This window comes from Phocoena sinus, chromosome 1 (assembly GCF_008692025.1).
Source record: "Phocoena sinus isolate mPhoSin1 chromosome 1, mPhoSin1.pri, whole genome shotgun sequence".
NCBI lineage: Eukaryota > Metazoa > Chordata > Mammalia > Artiodactyla > Phocoenidae > Phocoena > Phocoena sinus.
In genome coordinates, this window is record NC_045763.1 from 51,497,471 (window position 1) to 51,518,284 (window position 20,814).

At 38.2% G+C, this 20,814-nt stretch overlaps 1 pseudogene; it reads left to right on the forward strand.

Annotated features, from left to right (window-relative positions):
* The first annotated feature begins 341 nt into the window (after positions 1-341).
* The window catches only part of LOC116757551, a 71,747-nt pseudogene continuing 51,274 nt past the window's right edge, over positions 342-20,814 (forward strand).

Sequence of the window (20,814 nt, forward strand, 5' to 3'; positions counted from 1 at the left end):
TGCTTACAAAGGAAATGCCTTATTTTATAGATGAGGAAAATGAAGCATAGGGCAGTGAAATATATAGGCCTAGATCACACAGCTGGAGTATCGTGAAGTGTGTAGAAATCCACAGATCTTAACTTAGTCACTGTGTGTGGTGGATTGTGCAGATCTGACTCTCCAACATGCTTTTCTCTATCCCCTCTTCTTCTTTGGGCAGTCACCCCTCCTCCAGAACATAGTCCATAGTATTCCGTGCCTGTCCATGTCACCACAGGGTAAGAGCGTGGCCAGGCCTAGCCAGTCACAATAATACTCTCACTCTAGCCCCATTAACTGACTCAAGGGCTGGGTACAGGATGAAGGCCTGGCCAACCAGGATCCCTAGGATTTATATATATAAAAGTGGGGAGAGAGACTGTCTCTCCTGTAGGATTGCCAGCCAGGATGAGGTACGAAGACTCAAGAAGACTGTTTACAATAGGAAAGAACGAAGCCAACAGAATAACAGAGGTAAGAGATGGAGAGCATTCTGGCTGCATCCTTCAAGCCCCTAGGCCCAGCAGTGCTTGAGGTGAGATCCACCCCACGCTTTCCAGTCATGGGAGTCCGTAAATACCATTTTTTTTTTTTTTTAAAAAGACACTTTTTTAGAGCAGTTTTAGGTTCACAACAAGGTTGAGAGGAAGGTACAGAGATTTCCCATATCCTCCTGCCTCCACACATGCTTAGCCTCCCCCATCGTCACCCACCAGAGCTGTACATTTGTGACAATTGACAAACTTACATTGACCCATCATAATCACCCAAAGTCCATAGTTCACATTACGGTTCACTCTTGACGTCATACATTCTGTGGGTTTAGACAAATTTATGATGACATGTTCCCACCACTGTAGTATCATACAGAGTAGTTTCTGTATGATACTAAATAAAATATTTATTTATTTATTTATTTTTGGCTGCGTTGGGTCTTTGTTGCTGCTCATGGGCTTTCTCTAGTTGCAGCGAGCAGGGCTACTCTTCACTGCAGTGCGCAGGCAGGCTTCTCATTGCAGTGGCTTCTCTTGTTGTGGAGTACAGGCTCTAGGCTCACAGGCTTCAGTAGTTGTGGCTCACGGGCTCAGTAGTTGTGGCTCGCAGGCTCTAGAGCGCAGGCTCAGTAGTTGTGCTGCACGGGCTCAGGTACTCACGGAGCAGGGCTCGAACCCGTGTTGCCTGCATTGGCAGGCGGATTCTAAACCACTGCGCCATCAGGGAAGCCCTAAAAGTCCTCTGTGCTCTGCCTATTTACCCTGACCTCCCTCTCCTTCATCCCTGGCAACCACTGACTCTTTCACTGTCTCCATAGTTTTACCTTTATCAGATGTTGTATAGTTGGAATCATACTTTTCCAGATTGGCTTCTCTCACCTAGTAATATGCATTTATGTTTCTTCCATGTCTTTTCATGGCTGAATAGTTCATTTCTTTTTAAAGCTGAATAATACTCCATTGTCTGGAGGTACCACAGTTTATTGATCCATTCACCTACTGAAGGACATCTTGGTTGCTCCCAGGTTTTGGCAATTATGAATAAAGTTTCTATAAACATCTGTGTGAAGGTTTCTGTGTGGACAAAAGTTTTTAACAAATACAATTTTAAAGCTAATTGAATTAGATTTTTGGCATTTGCAACCAAAAAAATGTTCTGAGTAATATAATAGGTAACAAAGTTTATTTATACACATTGTCTTCCTTGGTTCTTCCAACAACTCTTGTTCCCTGTATTCTTATGAGCGGCTTTTTCTAATAGAAATAGGAACCAGAAAAATACTAATGACACACTTGATATTTATACTCAGTGTTTGTGCCTCCAAAGACCTTGCTCTTTCCATACTACCCTGCTAGGCACAGAAGGTAGAACCAGACATGCTAATGAGCTTTGATTTTACTGTAAAACAAAGGCAGATAATCTGTCATATTAGAACAATCTCTTTTTAAAAATAATTAATTAATTTATTTATTTTTGGCTGTGTTGGGTCTCGTTGCTGTACATGGGCTTTCTCTAGTTGCAGTGAGCAGGGGCTACTGTTTGTTGCAGTGCACGGGCTTCTCTTTGTGGTGGCTTCTCTTGTTGCGGGGCACAGGCTCTAGGTGCCCACAGGCTTCAGTAGTTGTGGCACGTGGGCTCAGTAGTTGTGGCGCACGGGCTTAGTTGTTCCACGGCATGTGGGATCTTCCCGGGCCAGGGCTCTAACTCATGTCCCTTGTATTGGCAGGCAGATTCTTAACCACTGCACCACCAGGGAAGCCCAATAATCGCTTAATTATTCTGATTATCCCCAAGAAGTTAACAAACGTTTTTCTAGTTATTTAGGCAAGTAAATGCCCTGGACTTATTTTAATAATATCTTGTTTTAAATACATTTGACACTTTCGTGCCTTTTTGACAACAGAACTGTAATCATGATTGTACTTTTTACTTGATGATCAGGGTCATAATTTCCCCTGTTATAACAGACAACACTCTTTTTTTTTAACATCTTTATTGGGGTATAATTGCTTTACAATGGTGTGTTAGTTTCTGCTTTACAACAAAGTGAATCAGTTATACATATACATATGTTCCCATATCTCTTCCCTCTTGCGTCTCCCTCCCTCCCACCCTCCCTATCCCACCCCTCTAGGTGGTCACAAAGCACCGAGCTGATCTCCCTGTGCTATTAGGCTGCTTCCCACTAGCTATCTACTTTCTTTGTTGTTAATGTGATTGTTTAACTTTCCAATTAGATGGTAAGGTCCATGTGGGTAGACAGTATGCTGTCATTGTCACTATCATCATCATCGCCATCATCATCATCCCAGTTCTTAGCCCAGTACCTGGTATCTACTGTTAACTAAAGGCCTGAGTCACGAATGCAGGTATAACAAGCATAATTGTAAAATGAAGCTGAATAGTTCTAATGCAATTCAGTTACAGATGTTTAAGAGGCTACTGAAATATGCAAGATTGGTTCTTCATTTAGCCCCAGATCACTAAGGTTTTTGTCTGCTTTTTTTTCACATTCCTTCCTCTTTTCCAAGATGTTTTGCTGTTCATATGGGTCTAAAACCGTGGGTGTTATATGGGTGTGTGTAGAAAGGAATGACCAGTCTCTAGTATCTGATAGGTCCTGGCTCTGTCGTTCAATATTTGTGTGTCCTTGAACACACCCCTTAACATCTCTGACCTTCACTCTCCTCCAATGCAAAATGGGTATCCAATAAGCTACCCCAAAGATGTGTGATAAGGATTAACTGTGATAAGGCTATCAAGTCACCCAGTAGGTGAACCACAAACATGTTTTAATAAGAGTTCCAGAAGAGTAGGACACTGAATGCCAAAGCATTAAAATGAGGTGAGGGACAGTGCTGCCTGGATGGAGGAAGTGCACAGGGGAATGAAGGTATCACTCAGAGGGTTTCCAGTGTGGTTTTGATACTGCACCTGCCAGATCAGCCTGAGGCCAAGATCAGGCTGTGAATAAAGAGGTCTTTCTGAGCAATGGAAGGAACACATTTGTTTTCAAAGCAAAGGACTCTTTCCTTTAGTAAGTGATGAAGTCAGTGTACATGAGTCCCATTGCTTTAGATCCCCATTGCCGTCACCTGTGTGTGCAAACCACAAACACTTCCAGGGACCAACTCCAGACAGCTTTGTGGGACATTAAGCTGTTGCTGTGTCATCACTTTTTCCTTTCCTGAGGAACATCATCTCTGTTCATCAAAGATAAAGGAAGATTTTTTAAAAAGATAAAGGAAGATAAATATTAGGAAAGCAGTTTGGGATTCAGGAGATCCTTAGACCTTGCTACTTACTTAGGCTTTCAAAACATATCTAAATAGATAACTATTGATTACTGTGTTAGCAGGAGAGGGTGGCTGTTGAGAATATGGTCTGGAAGTCACATCGACAGGGATTCACATCCTTGCTTCTGTCTTTACCGGTTTTGTGACTTTGCACAGGTATCTAACCTCTCCAAGCCTCATTACACTCACCCATAAAATAGGTATAAAGTACGTCCTTGGCATGATTGAAGAAGAGCCCAGAGCTTGGTACTTAGCAGTTAACTGACTGTCGCAGTTGCTTGGATTTTTGTACAAGTTATATCAGTGAATCCGAGAGCTAGCAGGACAGAGTTCGCTCAAGGTGGAACATCCCTGGCTGTACTGCATTGTTGGACTCTCCCTCCCTCTCTCCTTTCCTTTCCACTGTTTTTTTTTCAGTCCTTTGTATATTTCTTTCTTCCTGTCTTTGTCAAACATCTCTTTAAAAAGAATTTTTTTTGCAGTATAGTTGATTTGCAGTGCTGTGCCAATCTCTGCTATACAGCAAAGTGACTCAGTGATACACATATTTTTAAAGTCAAACATCTCTTGGTCATTTACTTTGTTCCTACAACGGAGCAATCAAACTTCTTTACAAAGTACTCTTGTGGACATTCATTTTGCTTTTACATATTTTTCATTTTACAAAGTACATTTATATAATGTGTGTTGTTTTATTTCAATACATTTTATTTACCTATGATATATATTCAGAAAAAATGCACGAATCACAAGTGGTCAAGTAATTTTTACAAAGTACGTGTAACCAGCACTGAGATAAAAAAGTGAAGATTTCGTATACCGCCCCCCCCCCCAAATCTCCCCTGTGCCTCTTCCTAACCAAAGGTAACCACTGTTCTGCTTTCCAACAACTTAGATTAATTTTGCCTGTTTTTGAACTTTAGTAAATGGAATTATATACTCTTGTGTTTGGTTTATTCCTTTCAATTAGTTTGTGAGATTCATCCATGTTGTTACTTGTAGCAATAATTCTTTCTTGCTGCTGTATAGTATCTTTTAAAATTCATTCTACTATTAATGGACATTTGGGTTGTTATGAATTCTTCTGTTTGTCTTTTGATATACAGGTAAAACAGAAACACATATCTGCTGGTTATATACCTAAGAGATAAACTGCTGGGTTGTAGAGTGTAAATCTTCAGCTTGATTAGGTACTGCTTAAAGGTTTCTCAGAGTAATTCAAACAATTTATTCCCTCACCAGCAGAGAATGAGAGTTCTGGTAGCTCCACATACTTACCAACAATTCATATTGTCAGAATTTTTATTTATACCCTTTCTGTTGGGTGTGTAGTGGTATTATTTTTATTTCAATTTGCATTTCTCTAACACCTAATGAAGTTGAGTGTCTTTGCATATGCTTATTGGCTATTTGAATATCTCCTTTTGTGAAGTGCCTGTTCAGGTTTTCTGTCTTTTTTCTTCTTGATTTGTAGGCTTTTTTTTTTTTTTTTAATTCTGGATACGGGTTCTTTGCTGTATATATATGGCAAATATATTCTCCCAATTTGTGGTTTACCTTTTCACTCTGTTTATGTATGTATGTATTTATTTATTTATATTTTTAATTTTTATTGAAATATAGTTGATTTACAATGTTGTTTTAGTTTCAGGTGTACAGCAAAATGACTCAGTTTTATATATATATATGTATACATATACACACACACTTTACATCCTCTTTCATTATAGGTTATTACAAGATATTTTGTGTAGTTCCCTGTGCTATATAGTAGGCCCTTGTTGATTATCTATTTTATATATAGTAGTGTGTATACTTTAATCCCAAACTCCTAATTCATCCCTCCCCTCTAACATTTCACTCTTGAAGTGTTGTCTTTTGGCATATAAAATTTCTTAATTTTTATATAGTCTGATTTATAATGTTGATTTTTGTGTCCTGTTTAATAAACTTTCATTTATTTTCAGATCATACAGATATTTTCTTTTTTTCTAGAAGATTTAATGTTTTACTTTCCATATTTAGATCTACTTTTAATCGGGAATTAGTTTTTGTTTGTTGTTAGGAAGGAATTAGAGTTCACTTTTCCCATAATAATTTCCACTTCACTTTCCATTTATTGCAAAGCCCATTATTTCCTGACTGCACTGCAGAGAATATTTGTCCGAACCAAGTGACCGTATATGGATAGGTTTAATTTTGAACACTCTCTTGTCTCCTATTGATATATTTGTCTATCTGTGCACCAGTACTACAATGTCTTAATCAATTTACATTTAAACAAGTTTTGATATTTGGTAGGTAAATCTTGCAGTATTGCCTTTTTCAAGATTGTCTTGCTATTCTTAGCTTTTTGCATTTCCACATAAAATTTAGAATCAGCTAGTCACTTTTTACAATAATAACTAGTCCTGCTACAGATGTCGAATGGGACAGTATTGAATAGTATTGAATCAATAGTATAAGTTTTCCAGTAAATAAGGATGGTATATCCCTCCATTTAAATTGGTGTTAATTTCTCTCAGTAATGTCTCATAGTTGTGAGTTCAGAAATCTTGCACATCTTTTGTTAAATTTTTTGAAGTATTTCATGTCTATGATGCTTCTGTAAATGGTATTATTTAAAATATTTTCTATTTGTTAGTGCTATATAAAAACACTTTTTAAATATCAGCCTTGCTATTTTCACTTATTAGTTCTAATCGTATATTCTTTCAGATTGTCTATTGCATGTAATCATGTCATCTGTGAATAAGGACCTTTTAATTTTTCCATGCCAGTTCTATGGTTTTATTTTTTTTCTTCCCTTATTGTGCTAGCCCAGTCCTCAGTACAATGTTGAAGAGAAATGGTAGTATCAAGCATTCTTGTCACATTCTCCATTTCAGGCAAAAAGTTTTCAATATTTCACTATTAAGTATGATATTTGATATAAGGTTTTAAAGAATAATATTTATCCAATTAAGAAAGTTCACTCTATTCCAAGTTTGCTAGGAATTTTTAGAAGGAAGGGTATTGGATTTTATCAAATGCTTTTATGTATTTAGATTATCATATTGTTTTATTCTTTACTCTGTTAATGTGCTAAATTACATGGATTGAACTTTGAGTGCTAAACCAACCAGGAATTTTTATTTCTGGAGTAAACCCTAGTTGGCCTTGGGTACTATCATTTTTGTATGCTGCTGGATTGGACTTGTTGATGTCTTATTTAGGAGTTTTACCTGTTCTAGAGAGAGATTTCTCTGACATTTTCCTTTTTTCCAATATCCTTGTCAGGTTGTTGAATCAAGGTTATGCTGATCTCATAAAGTTAGCTATTCTTTTCTATTATCTGGAAAAACTTGTGCAAGATTGATGATATTTTCTCCTTAAATATCTGGAAGAATTAACTAATGATGCTGTCTGAGCCTAGAGACTTCTCCATTCAGTGGAATGTTTTAATTGGAAATTTAACTTTTTAAATAGCTATAGATCAAGTTTTCTATTCTTGTGTCAGTTTAGGCAAATTTCCTTCTTTTAGGAATTGGGCAATTTCACTTAACTTTTAAAACTTACTGGTATAAAATTATTTATAATATCCTCTCATTATTCTTCCTCTTTTTGAAAATAGTGTTTGTAGGATATGTTGTGATATGTTCTTTTTCATACCTCAAATCTCTCTCCCCACTCCCCTGTCCTCCTTTCTCTGTCTCTGTCCCTCTCTTCTTGATCAATCTTGCTAAGCATTTATTCTTTTTGTTATTCTAATAGTCACTTTTCTTTGTTTATTTCCTCTACTGTATTTTTTTCCATTTTATTATTTCTGCTCTTTTTGATTTCCCTCCTTCTACTATTTCAGTTAATCACTTAAAACATTGGCTTTGGGCCTTTAAAAATTTCTTTTCTAACATATGCTTTTAATGCTACACATTTTCCTTTAAGTCTGTATTTCAGCAGTATCTGCAAGTTTTGATATGTTTTTTAATAATTTAGTACAAAATATTTTCTAATTTTCATTGTGGTTTATTCTTTAACCCAAGGTTCATTTGGAATTATTTTGCATAATCGTTAGTTTTAGGGATTCTCTGTTTAGATTTTTGTTATTGTTTTCTAGCTGTAAACCACCGTGTTTAGAGGGCATATTATGTATGACTTAAATTATTTGCAAGGCATTGAGACTTGCTTTATAGTCAGGTGTATTGTCAATTTTGATAAATGTTCTATGTACACTTGAAAATACTGTGTGTACTGCTACTGTTGCTCTCAGTTGCAGTGTTCTATAGCTGTCAATTAGTTCCAGAGTATTATTTGTGCTATTCAGACCTTTTTTTGTTTGTTTTTACTGATATTTTTGTCAGTGTATATACTGGTTATTGAGAGAGGCATGCTAATACTTCTATGATTATATATTTATTTTTTCTTATATCAGTTTATATTTCATGTATTGTGAATCTATGCAATTGAGTTCATATTAATAAGTGTTAAATCATCCTTTTCTCCTAAGAAAATTTTTTTTTAATTTCTAAAAATGTGTCTTGGGACTTCCCTGGTGGTCCAGTGGTTAGGACTCTGCGCTTCCAATGCAGGGGGCACGGGTTCAATCTCTGGTCAGGGAACTAAGATAACACATGCTGTGCGGTGCAGCCAAAAAATTTTTTAAAAAATGTGTCTTACCTACATTGTCTGATATAGTTGTTTTTCTTTTTTTTAAATTAGTGTTTGCATGGTATATATATTTTCATTTGTGGCTGAAGCTATGGATGCCCTGCTGGTATCTCCTTAGCACTCAGTCTTCCAGGAAATGCTAAATCATCCTACTGAGTCCCATAAGCACCTTCAACTCTCTGCCTGACATTTTTAATTGACTCCTGTGGCAGGCAGGAAGTAGGGGGAGTTAGTAGTTCTCCAGGCAGAGCCCTCTGCCAATAAGGTGTGGGAGTTTAGCGATAAATACCTCAGTTTTCTAACCCCTCAGTTGAGACAACTGTGATATATATTTTACACCATCCCGCATCAGTCCATAGCAGAATTCAGTTATAATTGCCCCAAGAATTAAACTGTTCATTAATGCATCCAGTATCCTTCCTTTCCCTGTCTTATTTTATCATTCCCTTACATATGATCCTGTCATCACTTAGTAGTAAATTATTTGCACTCAAATACTTGTGTCAGGGTCTGCTTCTGAAGAAATGCAGCCTAGGAAGCTATCTTTTACTTACAGTTTGTCTAATATCTTTATATTTAAAGATGGAGCATATTGTTGTGTTTTGTTTTATTCAGTCTGTTAATTTTTGTTTTTAATCAAAATATTAATCCACTTACACTTAATGTGTATACTGGTGTATTTGTGTGTTCTGTTTTCTCTCATGTCTAGCTTCATTATTTCTCCTCTATTAACCTGTTAGTTATACATTCTTTTACCATGCTTTTCGTGGGTATCCTAGAAGTTACAGGCACACTTAACTAATTACAGTCTAATATAAATTAGATCTTTTACCACTTCCCAGATATTGCTGATTGAGAACATTCATACTCCTTTTATTCTTTTCCTGATTTTTGGTTATTAATGTCAAGCAAAGTAACACATACATTTTAGAGTTCGCAAGACATTATTACCATTGTTTATAGATAATATTCATTTAGGTTTATATACTTGATGTACCTCAACCAATTGTCCTTAATTCTTTCCTGCATTTTGATTTTATTGCTTAGAATCATTTTCCTACTGTCTGAAGAGCTAACTACTTTAGTGGGATTCTGTTGACAATGAATTTTCTCAGGGTTTTTTGTTTGCTTGTATAGAAACATTTTTATTTACTCTTTGCTTTTTTCTTCTTTATATGTGACATTGTTTTTACTTAGGAACAACTTACATACATTCAAAGCACAAAATCTCAGCATTCAGCTTGATGAAGTTTTATGTATACCATCCAAATCAAGGTTTTGAACGTGTAGAGCACTCCAAGACGTTTTCCCATCCTTCCCTACAGACACCACTTTTGCTATAGAAGTAACTGCAATTCTGTGTTCTTCAACAATACGTTAGTTTTGCCTGTTCTTGAACTTCATACAAGTGGTACCATACAACATGTACTTTTGTTTCTGGCTTCTTTGACTCAACATCAGGTCTGTGGAATCATCTTTTATGTGTAATAGTGGGTTTTCTTTTTATTGCCATGTAGTAACCCATTGACTCTATTACAATTTATTTATCCACTCTATTATTGATGGACACTTGGGTTGTTTTTCATTTTGGGCTATTAATAATAAAGCTGTGATGAACATTATTGTACAGGCTTTCTTTTGGTAGGACATAAATACTTATTTCTGTTGAGTATGTACCATTTCTCATCGGTTTTAGCTTTGGGAGTTAATAGTTACTTCCTTTAAGAACTTTAAAAAGCATTTTTATAGTTTTATAGCCTCTAAAGTTTCTATTGAAAAGTCAGGCATTAAGTTTTACTATTGCTCCTTTGAAGATAAATGTGCATTTTCCTCTGGCTGCTTTTAAAATGATTTTGTTTTTGTTTTTTAGTAGTCTTATTATGATATTCCTAGGTGTGGTTTTCTTTTTATATGTCCTACTTTAATCTGTGGCTTAATATCTTGTCAATTTTTGATAATTTTCAGCTGTCAACTTTCAAATATTGCCTTTGATCCTTTCTTTTTCTTCCTCCTTTACACAATTCCATTATATACATGATAGAGCTTTATATCCTCTCTCATATGTCTTTCTTGGTACTTTCTAAAATTTTCATCTTTTCTTGCTCTCCCTGTGTTAGCTTGAATAGTTTCTATTGACCTAACTCCTGGTTCACTGTTATGTCCATATAGAATTCTTAATTTTGATTACTATATTTTTTAGTTCTAAATTTTTAGTTGGATTTTTGTAAGGGCCAGTTCTCTGATACATTCTCCATCTTGTCATCTCCACATTTTACTGACATTTATTTTTTTAATTAAGTTGGACAAAGGCTTTTTAAAAATTTTATTTATTTAATTTATTTTATTTTATTTTTTTTTTAATTTTTGGCTGTGTTGGGTCTTTGTTGCTGCACGCAGGCTTTCTCTAGTTGCAGCAAGTAGGGACCACTCTTTGTTGTGGTGCGCAGGCTTCTCATTGTGGTGGCCTTGCCCGTTGCAGAGCATGGTCTCTAGGTGTGCAGGCCCCAGTAGTTGTGGCATGTGGGCTCAATAGTTGTGGCTCGTGGGCTCTAGAGCACAGGCTCAGCAGCTGTGGCACACAGGCCTAATTGCTCCTTAGCATGTGGAATCTTCCCGGACCAGGGCTCGAACCCGTGTCCCCTGCATTAGCAGGTGGATTCTCAACCACTGTGCCACCAGGGAAGCCTCTACTGACAGTTATTTCAAAATTCATGTCTGATGGGTTCCCAAACCAGGTCATCTCCCGTTCTTTTTCCATTGTCTGTGGTTTTCCTGTTATTCTTGTTTGTTGATATGTCTGTTATGTTTAATTGAATGGCAGACATAATTTATGGGAATTTGTGGAAGCTCTTGGTGATGTCATTTGCCTCTAGAGTGAGTTTGCCATATGCTTAAGATCGTCAATAGAGGGCAGGTCACACGAATACAGTCTGAGACTGAGATGCATTGAAGCTGGGTTGCAAATTTGGTAATGTTCCATTTGCGTCTGGTCCATCCCATATCTGGAGGGTAGACCCCCATAGACATTATTTATTTGATTCTTATATTGTATCAGGTAGGATTCCCTGGGATGCTGCAAGTAAAACAAAAAGTAGCTTAAACAGAATAAATTTATCATCTTACATAACAAGAAGTTCAGAGATAGGCTGGTTCTTTGGCTGCTAATTCATAAATGCACCCCGGATCTAGCTTGGGTTCTTTAAAATTCTCTTGGCTTTGTTCTCATGGTTTTATGGTTGCTGCAGTTATGGGTCTCATATGTAGCTAACACTATCCTGAGGTAGGAAAGTGAAATTGTCTTTATGGGGCTCTGTGTAAGAGTGAATAATCCATCTTCTGGAGGCCTCCTTCCCCCAGAGTCTTCCCTTCATGTCTCTTTGGCAAGAATTTTGTCACATGCCTATGCCTAAACCAGATTTTGTCAGGAGCAACGGAAGGGCCATGTTTGACTTAGACTAGTCAAGATTAACCACTGAGGCCTGGGGAGGGGTCCTTCCTCTGAGCATATAGCCAAGGAGAGTGTGAACACCTAAGCAAAACTGGGACCTGATTAACAAAGAAGAAGGAAATAATATGTATCTGTCACTTGGAGAGATAGCTGGGTCTCATACAGCAATCCTATGAGAAGCATATTATTGTTGTCGATCCAGTTTTAATTATGAAAATTCTGTGATTTGTAGAGTTTGAATACCTAGCACAAGGTCAGTTATTTGGTGTCAGAGTCTCTATTAAAATAAATATCATCTGATTCCAGATTCTGTGTTCCTTTTCTTAAAATTAATAAATAAATTTATTTATTTATTTTTGGCTGCATTGGGTCTTTGCTGCGTACAGGCTTTCTCTAGTTGCGGCGAGCGGGGACTACTCTTCGTTACGGTGCACAGGCTTCTTATTGAGGTGGCTTCTCTTGTTGCAGAGCATGGGCTCTAGACGCACGGGCTTCAGTAGTTGTGGCACATGGGCTCATTAGTTGTTTCTTGCGGGCTCTAGAGTGCAGGCTCAGTAGTTGTGGCGCATGGACTTAGTTGCTCTGTGGCATGTGGGATCTTCCCAGACCAGGGTTTGAACCCGTGTCCCCTGCATTGGCCAGGGAAGCCAATGTGTACCCCCAGGGAAGCCCCTCTGTATTCTTTTGAATGCCTTGCAGTCTTCTGACAAGGATAGAAGTTTCCTTTTTTTTTTTTTTATAACCGCCGCTATAAGATGTTCACACATACAAATTGAGGTAGATGTCACCATTTTCTTCACCCTGCCTTTCCAGATCTTAGCAGAAATGTCATAAATGGTCAATCAGGATGAGAATGTTGTGGGGACGGTGTTAATCACCTATAGATGTAAGATTGCCTAAACTTTTAATTTATATATTTATGTGGCCATTCCTCAATAAGTAGTGGACATAAGCCACCTAGGGCCTAAGCATTATAAGGTGTTGCTATTCAAGATGTAACCACAAGGGACAAATTAGATTTTTCACTTCCATTAGCAAATATGATTTGTGTCCATTCTCTGCTGCCATTCATAATTTTGAACTCCACTCTACTTAAGATGTTCCCTCTCAGCGTCAGCTGAATGATTTTCACAAGAATCTGTCTCTTTGAGAAGTACCCTTAGAATGATGGATTAGTGGTCCTGACAACATTTGCTAAGTTGGGAGCCCGTTAGCCCTTTCCATTTCTCTCCTCCAGAGTGGAGGTGGGGAACCATGAAGCCCTGCCATCAGAAGAATTGGAGAGTAGACCTCTTCATGACAAAGCAGCTGGAACAACCACAATTGCAGCCCTTGAGAGCAGCTCCTGCCACGGGGTCAGAGGAGCAGCATTTTATGTTCCTTTGTATAATAAACTGAATATTTTTATAAGAAACAAATCTTCCATCTATAATCCTGTTCCCATTAGTGGGTCAAGGCAAGAGCAAACCGGAGAGGCTTAATTTACTTAGGAGACATTCAGTATAAATACTATATTCCCTTGTGTGATGTTCTTGTTCTGTTAGCCTTAATACGTGCAAACAAAGATGACTTACCCAAAGTTTTGATATGCTCGAAGACCATCCTTCTTATAACAGGGTGTTCTTTCTCGGCTGGGTGTCAAGAAGATCTCAAAAGTCTACATCAACACAGCATGTATTTTCCCTCTGCTAAACTACCATACAATCTGTAATTGCTAACCCCACAAGTTTGAAAGTTTACCTTAACATTTGTGGGAAGCAGATGGTTTTCATACACTGCCAACCTGTTGTTACCAAAGCATTTTCCAAGAATTGTTTCCCGACCACAGTCACTAGCATATTTAACCTTTCTGTGGATTGAATAAACAAGAAAGTGATCACCGATCTGCCTGAAAGCCAAATGCACCATTCAAGATTTGCCTCAGAGCAAGCTCTGGGACACATGTAAAACCACATGTGGCATGATGAATAATCAAATTTTGGTATGTTTTCTGGTGGCCACTATTCCTTCCTCTGTCTCCTCCTCTATTCCATAGTGCACCCTCTGGTTCTGGTCCTGTGTTCTTATTTACCTGTTTCTGTCTGCAGCCATTGGTCTGGCTAGGTCCCGAGATAATCTTCTGAATAGAATAGTAACCAGGCAAGAAGTGTCTAGGCTGTGAGAGAAAATGGCCTCAGATGTGAAGCTTTAGGATCAGTGCTTCACAGCTGTTTGTTTCCCTACAGGCTTCATCTGGTCTTTTTCAATACCTGTGAATTTCCTGCCGCTGCCCCTACCCTCCCCACCTTCCTGGTCTTTGCCTTGTGTTCTGTTATGGGTATCTTGCTGATTTCTCTCACTCTCTCTTTGGTTTATATTCCACTGTTTCTTCTGACTTTTAAAAAACTTTTTATTTTGAAACAATTATAGATTCATAGGAAGTACCAAAAAAAAAAAAACCCAAAAACCTAACAAACAAAACGTGCAGAGGTCCCATGTATAGCTTTCAATTAGTTTTTCCTAATGATTACATCTCCCATAACTATAGTATAATATTCATACCAGGAAGTTGACATTGGTACAATCCCCCAGGTGTATTCAGGTTTCAACAGTTTTAGATGCACCCGTGTGTGTGTGTATGTGTATGTGCGTGTACATGTGTGTTCTGAGTTTTAAAGAGGAAACATCTGCCTGACTTTGGAATGGCTCAGAGTCAGATTCAATAAACATTCATTAAGTATATGTATGAGACATTGACAGATAATTCACATGAGCTCGGTCAGTTGATCTTCACATCAACCCTTTTAAGAAGAGATTATGTTATTTATTTTACCTGTGAGGAATTCAAGCAAACTCCACAGAAATCCTGTGACATTCCCAAGGTCATCTAAGTAACAACCTGATTCCAAGGCCAGGGCTCAACGATGCTGCTTGCCTGGTCCTTCAGCCTCTGTGTAGACCATGGCCTTTCTTTTCATGCACTTTATTCAAGTCATAGCCTGTCTTGGACCTTAGCTTTGCAGGGGCCTCCTACTTTCCCGCCTCACTGGCTACTGGTCCATAGCCTAGACTCACTCCAGGACAGAATAAAACTCAGGTCTTTTAACTCCTGGTGAAAGTTCTCCACACTGATTCTTGTCAGAGTGGGGGAGGATGTTTTCCCCTTCATAATAATAAGTACCACTGACTGAGGACCTACTATGTGTCATGAGCTGTGCTAGCCTTCTTGCCTCATTTTCACCCTGAGAAGTCCTATGAGATAACTATTATTATTATCCCCATTTTACAGTTGAGGACACAGGCTCAGAGAGCATAAGTGACTTCGCATCAGGCACAGAATTATCAGGTGGCAAAACCGGGACTGGAACTTGTGGCTGTCTGACTCCAGACCTGTATTTGGGACTTATACTTCTTGCTTTGAAATTGTCAACTGAAAAAATGCACAATGTGAGGGTTGTGAGTGAAGTTTTATTGGGGGCAAAATGAGGACTCTAGCCTGGGAGATAGCATTTCAGAGGGCTCTGAGAAACTGCTCCAAAGAGGCAGTGGGGGAGGTCAGTGTTACATACGATGTTAGTGAACGGGGTACGTGCAGTCAAGCACACATTTTGGCAGAGGCTGGCTGCTAGTCACGAGGAGCAGATGTCACCATTAATGATTTTAGTGCTTTTGTAGACATGAGGAGAGGCAAGAATTGGGCTCATAAAATCTCCTGAATATATCTAACTATATGAAGACCTCTTCTGCCAGTTTTTCCCAGAGCACAGAGTGCCTCATTCCTGATCTCCACCCTAAACTCCTTTTAGGGAGTGTTGAAGGTCAGCAGCTACAGTGACTCATGATTTAATTATTGCAGAGGTAGATGGCATGTGCCAATTTGTAGTTGGCAAAAGAAACAAATAATTAACTCATTTTCCTCTAGACATAAAAACAAAACAGAAAAGTTCAAATTGTGTGATATAGAGATAAAAGTTAGAGATTAACCCTATCAAATTACCAATGGAATTTTTCACAGAACTAGAACAAGAAATTTTACAATTTGTATGGAAACACAAAAGACCCCGAATAGCCAAAGCAATCTTAAGAAAGAAAAACGGAGCTGGGGGAATCTGGCTCCCTGACTTCAGACTATACTACGAAGCTACAGCAATCAAGACAGTACGCTACTGGCACAAAAACAGAAATATAGATCAATGGAACAAGATAGAAAGCCCAGAGATAAACCCACGCACATATGGTCACCTTATCTTTGAAAAAGGCAAGAATATACAATGGAGAAAAGACAGCCTCTTCAATAAGTGGTGCTGGAAAAAATGGACAGCTGCATGTAAAAGAATGATATTAGAACACACCCTAACACCATACACAAAAATAAACTCAAAATGGATTAAAGACCTAAATGTAAGGCCAGACACTATCAAACTCTTAGAGGAAAACATAGGCAGAATACTCTATGACATAAATCACAGCAAGATCCTTTTTGACCCACCTCCTAGAGTTCGGGAAATAAAAACAAAAATAAACAAATGAGACCTAATGAAACTTAAAAGCTTTTGCAAAGCAAGGGAAATCATAAACAAAATGAAAAGACAACCCTCAGAATGGGAGAAAATATTTGCAAACGAAGCAACTGACAAAGGATTAATCTCCAAAATATACAAACAGCTCATGCAGCTCAGTATCACAAAGGCAAACAACCCAATCCAAAAATGGGCAGAAGACCTAAATAGACATTTCTCCAAAGAAGACATACAGATGGCCAACAAATACATAAAAAGCTGCTCAACATTGGAGTAGCTTTTGGAGTAATCCAAAGCTGTAATCCAATGTATGCTCCAATCCAGCATCATTGGAGTAATGCAAATCAAAACCACAATGAGGGATCACCTCATACCAGTCAGAATGGCCATCATTAAAAAGTCTACAAACAAATCCTGGAGAGGGTGTGGAGAAAAGGGAACCCTTCTGCACTGTTGGTGGGAATGTAAATTGATACAGCCACTATGGAGAACACTATGGAAGAGGTTCCTTAAAAAATTAAAAATAGAACTACCATATGACCCAACAATCCCACTACTGGGCATATACCCTGAGAAAACCTTAATTCAAAAAGGTTCATGTACCGCAATGTTCATTGCAGCACTATTTACAATAGCCAGGGCATAGAAGCAACCTAAATGTCCATCAACAGATGCATGGATAAAGAAGATGTGGCACATATATACAATGAAATATTACTCGGCCATAAAAAGGAACAAAATTGTTATTTGTAGTGAGGTGGATGGACCTAGAATCTGTCATACAGAATGAAGTAAGTCAGAAAGAAAAACAAATACTGTATGCTAATGCATATATATGGAATTTTAACAAGCGGTACTGATGAACCTAGTGGCAGGGCAAGAATAAAGATGCAGATGTAGAGAATGGACTTGAGGGCAGGGGGTGGGGGAAGGGGAAGCTTGGATGAAGTGAGAGAGTAGCATTGACATATATACACTACCAAACGTAAAATAGATAGGTAGTAGGAAGCTGCTGCATAGCATAGGGAGATCAGCTCGGTGCTTTGTGACCATCTAGAGAGATGGGATAGGGAGGATGGGAGGGAGGCTCAGGAGGAAGGGGATATGGGGGTATATGTATACATATAGCTGATTCACTTTGTTGTACAATAGGAACTAACAACATTGTAAAGCATTTATACTCCAATAAAGATGTGAAAAAAACTAGAGATTAAAATTAATTCATGTAGTATATTAAAATTTTGAATTATTTCCTAATAATTAAAAATTGGGAGATTGCACATAAAAATCTGGATTTCTAGATTTTCATGGTAGACCAACACAACTGGCAATGGATTCTTGGCACAGCCCTGAGTCTATGCCTTCTGGGCTGCCATTGTTCCCTGACAGCCCCTTTTCCCTGCCCTTCCAACCCTGCAGGCTTGTGAATCATTGGTGGTTCCTCAGATAGAGCATCAGGGAATGGGACAAAGTTGTGGCTTTAAATCACGATTCCAATAGTACCTGTGCACCTATGGCAGTCTTGAAACATCATCACGGGTCCTTTGCCATTTCATTTCATGTTTACCTTCCCTCCTCTTGAATTTGCATGTGTTTATGACTGCTTTGGCCAATAGAATCTGGGAGAAGTGACTATGTGACTTTCAAAGTTAGTTTATAAATGTCATGCAGTTTCTTCTTGTTCGCTGGAACACCCTCTTTTAGAACTAACCTAGGACCATCATGCTGGAGAGGCCATGTGTAGGCATTCTGGTCAAAAGTCCCCTTGATCTTGGTAATCATTCCACAATGTATATGTATGTCAAATCATCACGTTGTACACTTTAAATCTAAACAATGATATTTGTCAATTGTATCTCAATAAAATTAAAAAGAAAAAAGTCCCAGCTGAGTCCAGCCTACCAGCTATACCTGACAAAGCACCAGACATGAGTGAAGCCATCTTCAGTCCTCCAAACCAGCCCATCTGCCAGGTGAATACTACTGAGAGATTTCAGTGCTACTTGGAAGAGCCATACAGCTGAGCCCTGCTCAGATACTTCACTGCAGAATCATGAGATACAATAAATTGTTACTATTGTAAGCTATGGGGTAGTGAGGGGTTTTGGCAGTCAATTAGACAAAGGATTTAAAGCTCTGTGCCTTAGTTTGATCAGGTATAAGATAGAATTCAGAAAATATGTCTTGTCCTTTTCATACAGATGAAAATAGGAGCAATTTAAAGAATGGATTTAGCAGCACATTGGAAAATACCAAGTACTATTCAAATAATGTTATTATGATTATAAAAGACTGATGGCTTTGTGACCATCTTTACCACTTCACCAAGTCTCAGTTTCTTTATCTTTAAAATAGAGATATTAATAGCTATCACTGGATGTGATTAAGTACTTAGCACAGCACAAAGCATGTAAGTAGTTCCTTTTCCTTTACTTCTTTTTAGAGCCTTCTAATTATTGTTTCTTCTTTGTAAGGTGTTTCAAGTTTGACTCTCCTTGGACTCATGTACCTAAACTCCAATCTCTCCCTTTTCCACATCAAAACTGAGCAATCCTGAGTGAGCTTCAATTACTCAAGATCCTTCTAAAAGGTATGGTGGGGGAGGGGAGAATGGCATGCCCCTTCTTTCAGAAGCAGCATATTGCAATGAAATGAGCACAAATCTTGAAATCAAGAATTTGGTACCTGTAGGATTTCATGATGCCTCTCACATCTAGGCAACTTCAAATCAAGGCAGCATATTAGAACACTTCACGAAAAGAGATGCAATGGCATGGTAAGGGAAATGGGACAGTTTACTGTCTGTGGTTCTAAATCAAATTAACTCGTCCAGCTCAGGAGAAGAATACTTCCTTGATCTATTTTCAATATATAGCTTTTGATGTGTATTCCAAAGGATCTGATTCCAGATGTTTCAGATTTGCTGGTTGTGGTATGGTTATTTGGTACTTTTCTCTAAGGTGCTCAGCAATTTCAAGGCGAGTAGTTTGTTTCATTCCCTCTGCAATTAGTTTGGAAAACTAATATTCAGTATTTATATCTATATCTGATATGCCCAAGGAGTCTGCCATTTCTTTACTTCCTATAGCCTAAGAGGGAGAAGCCTTCAAGTGATACAGATGTTGTGATAAAGACAAACTTGGTGGGGAACTTAGAAGGCACAACCTCTTTTTCCAAGATTAGATTGTTGATGGTCTGGGCCTCTTCTATTTACTTTCCCAGAGCCTGGGGTAGACCAAGGACGTGAAGATCATATAGGATAAGTGTGCCATGCAGTTTTCGGGCAGATTGTCGTGCAGTTAAACACTTGCTATAGGAGTCCATGTGTTACTGACCCTCCCAAGTTGGGCCCCAACAAGGGTCCTCCTGCTGGGTGTGGCTCATGCCAATAGAACGAGACCGAGTTTGGTTCAGAAGAAAAGGATGATCAAAGAATGGAGAGGTGAGAGCTTGCACTGGAGAATTGTTAATGGGCTTTGCTTGGTGACACCTGAAGTTGGTCTCAGTGTGTGTGGATCAGACTTACGTCATGAAGCAAGATGCAAAAAGCACTTTGTTAGTAAAGCCTGTGAATGTAGTGTATATTTTATGTTTGCTCAGCTTGAAATGCTTTTCCCTACATCCACATCCACATAAACCTAGCAACTCTCATCCATATTTTAAGACATTCTTTTTGCTCTGGAAAAACCTTACTTGAGTCATCTGAGCAAAGTTATTCACTCTACTTGTTGTAGCCCTACTTTTTGTAGTACTTACTTTGATTGCAGGATAGCATTTGTTTCTATACATTGGTCTTCCTGACTAGACTGTGAGCTCTTTCTAGATAAATGCCATGCCTGTTTCTTCTATGATAACTCACTACACAGCACGGGGGTTGATTTTGAGAAAATACCTAATAAATAATTGGATAATTATTTACAAGGCTTTGGAAACAAAATAAAAGCAGAAAAGACTTAAGGGATTTTGGAGAAGAGAAAGGGAACTTGTACAATATTTATTGAATGCCTAATATATGCCATTTAACGTAGAATAACTTATTTGTTCCTCAAAGCACCCTTTAGAAAAAAAAGTATTATTGTCCTCATTTGACAGAGCAGGAACTGAAGCTCAGAAAGTGTAATAAATATATCAAAATCACACAGCCAAGGTTTGGTTAATTCAGAATTTGACTTGAAATCTGTGTGATTCCAAAACCCTAAGTCTTTTATGCTATCTTTTCTACTTCTCAGTGAGGTTAGAACTCATAGTGTATGCTCCTAGTGAACAGGATTTCTGGAAGTCTGATTTATTTTACTCCATTTTGTCAGAAAAGAAGGCTTAGCCACTTCCCAAACATCAGGCCTATCTCCACCTAGTGACTTCCTGACTTACCGGCTACTTCTACGATCCAATATTCTCAGACGGTGAA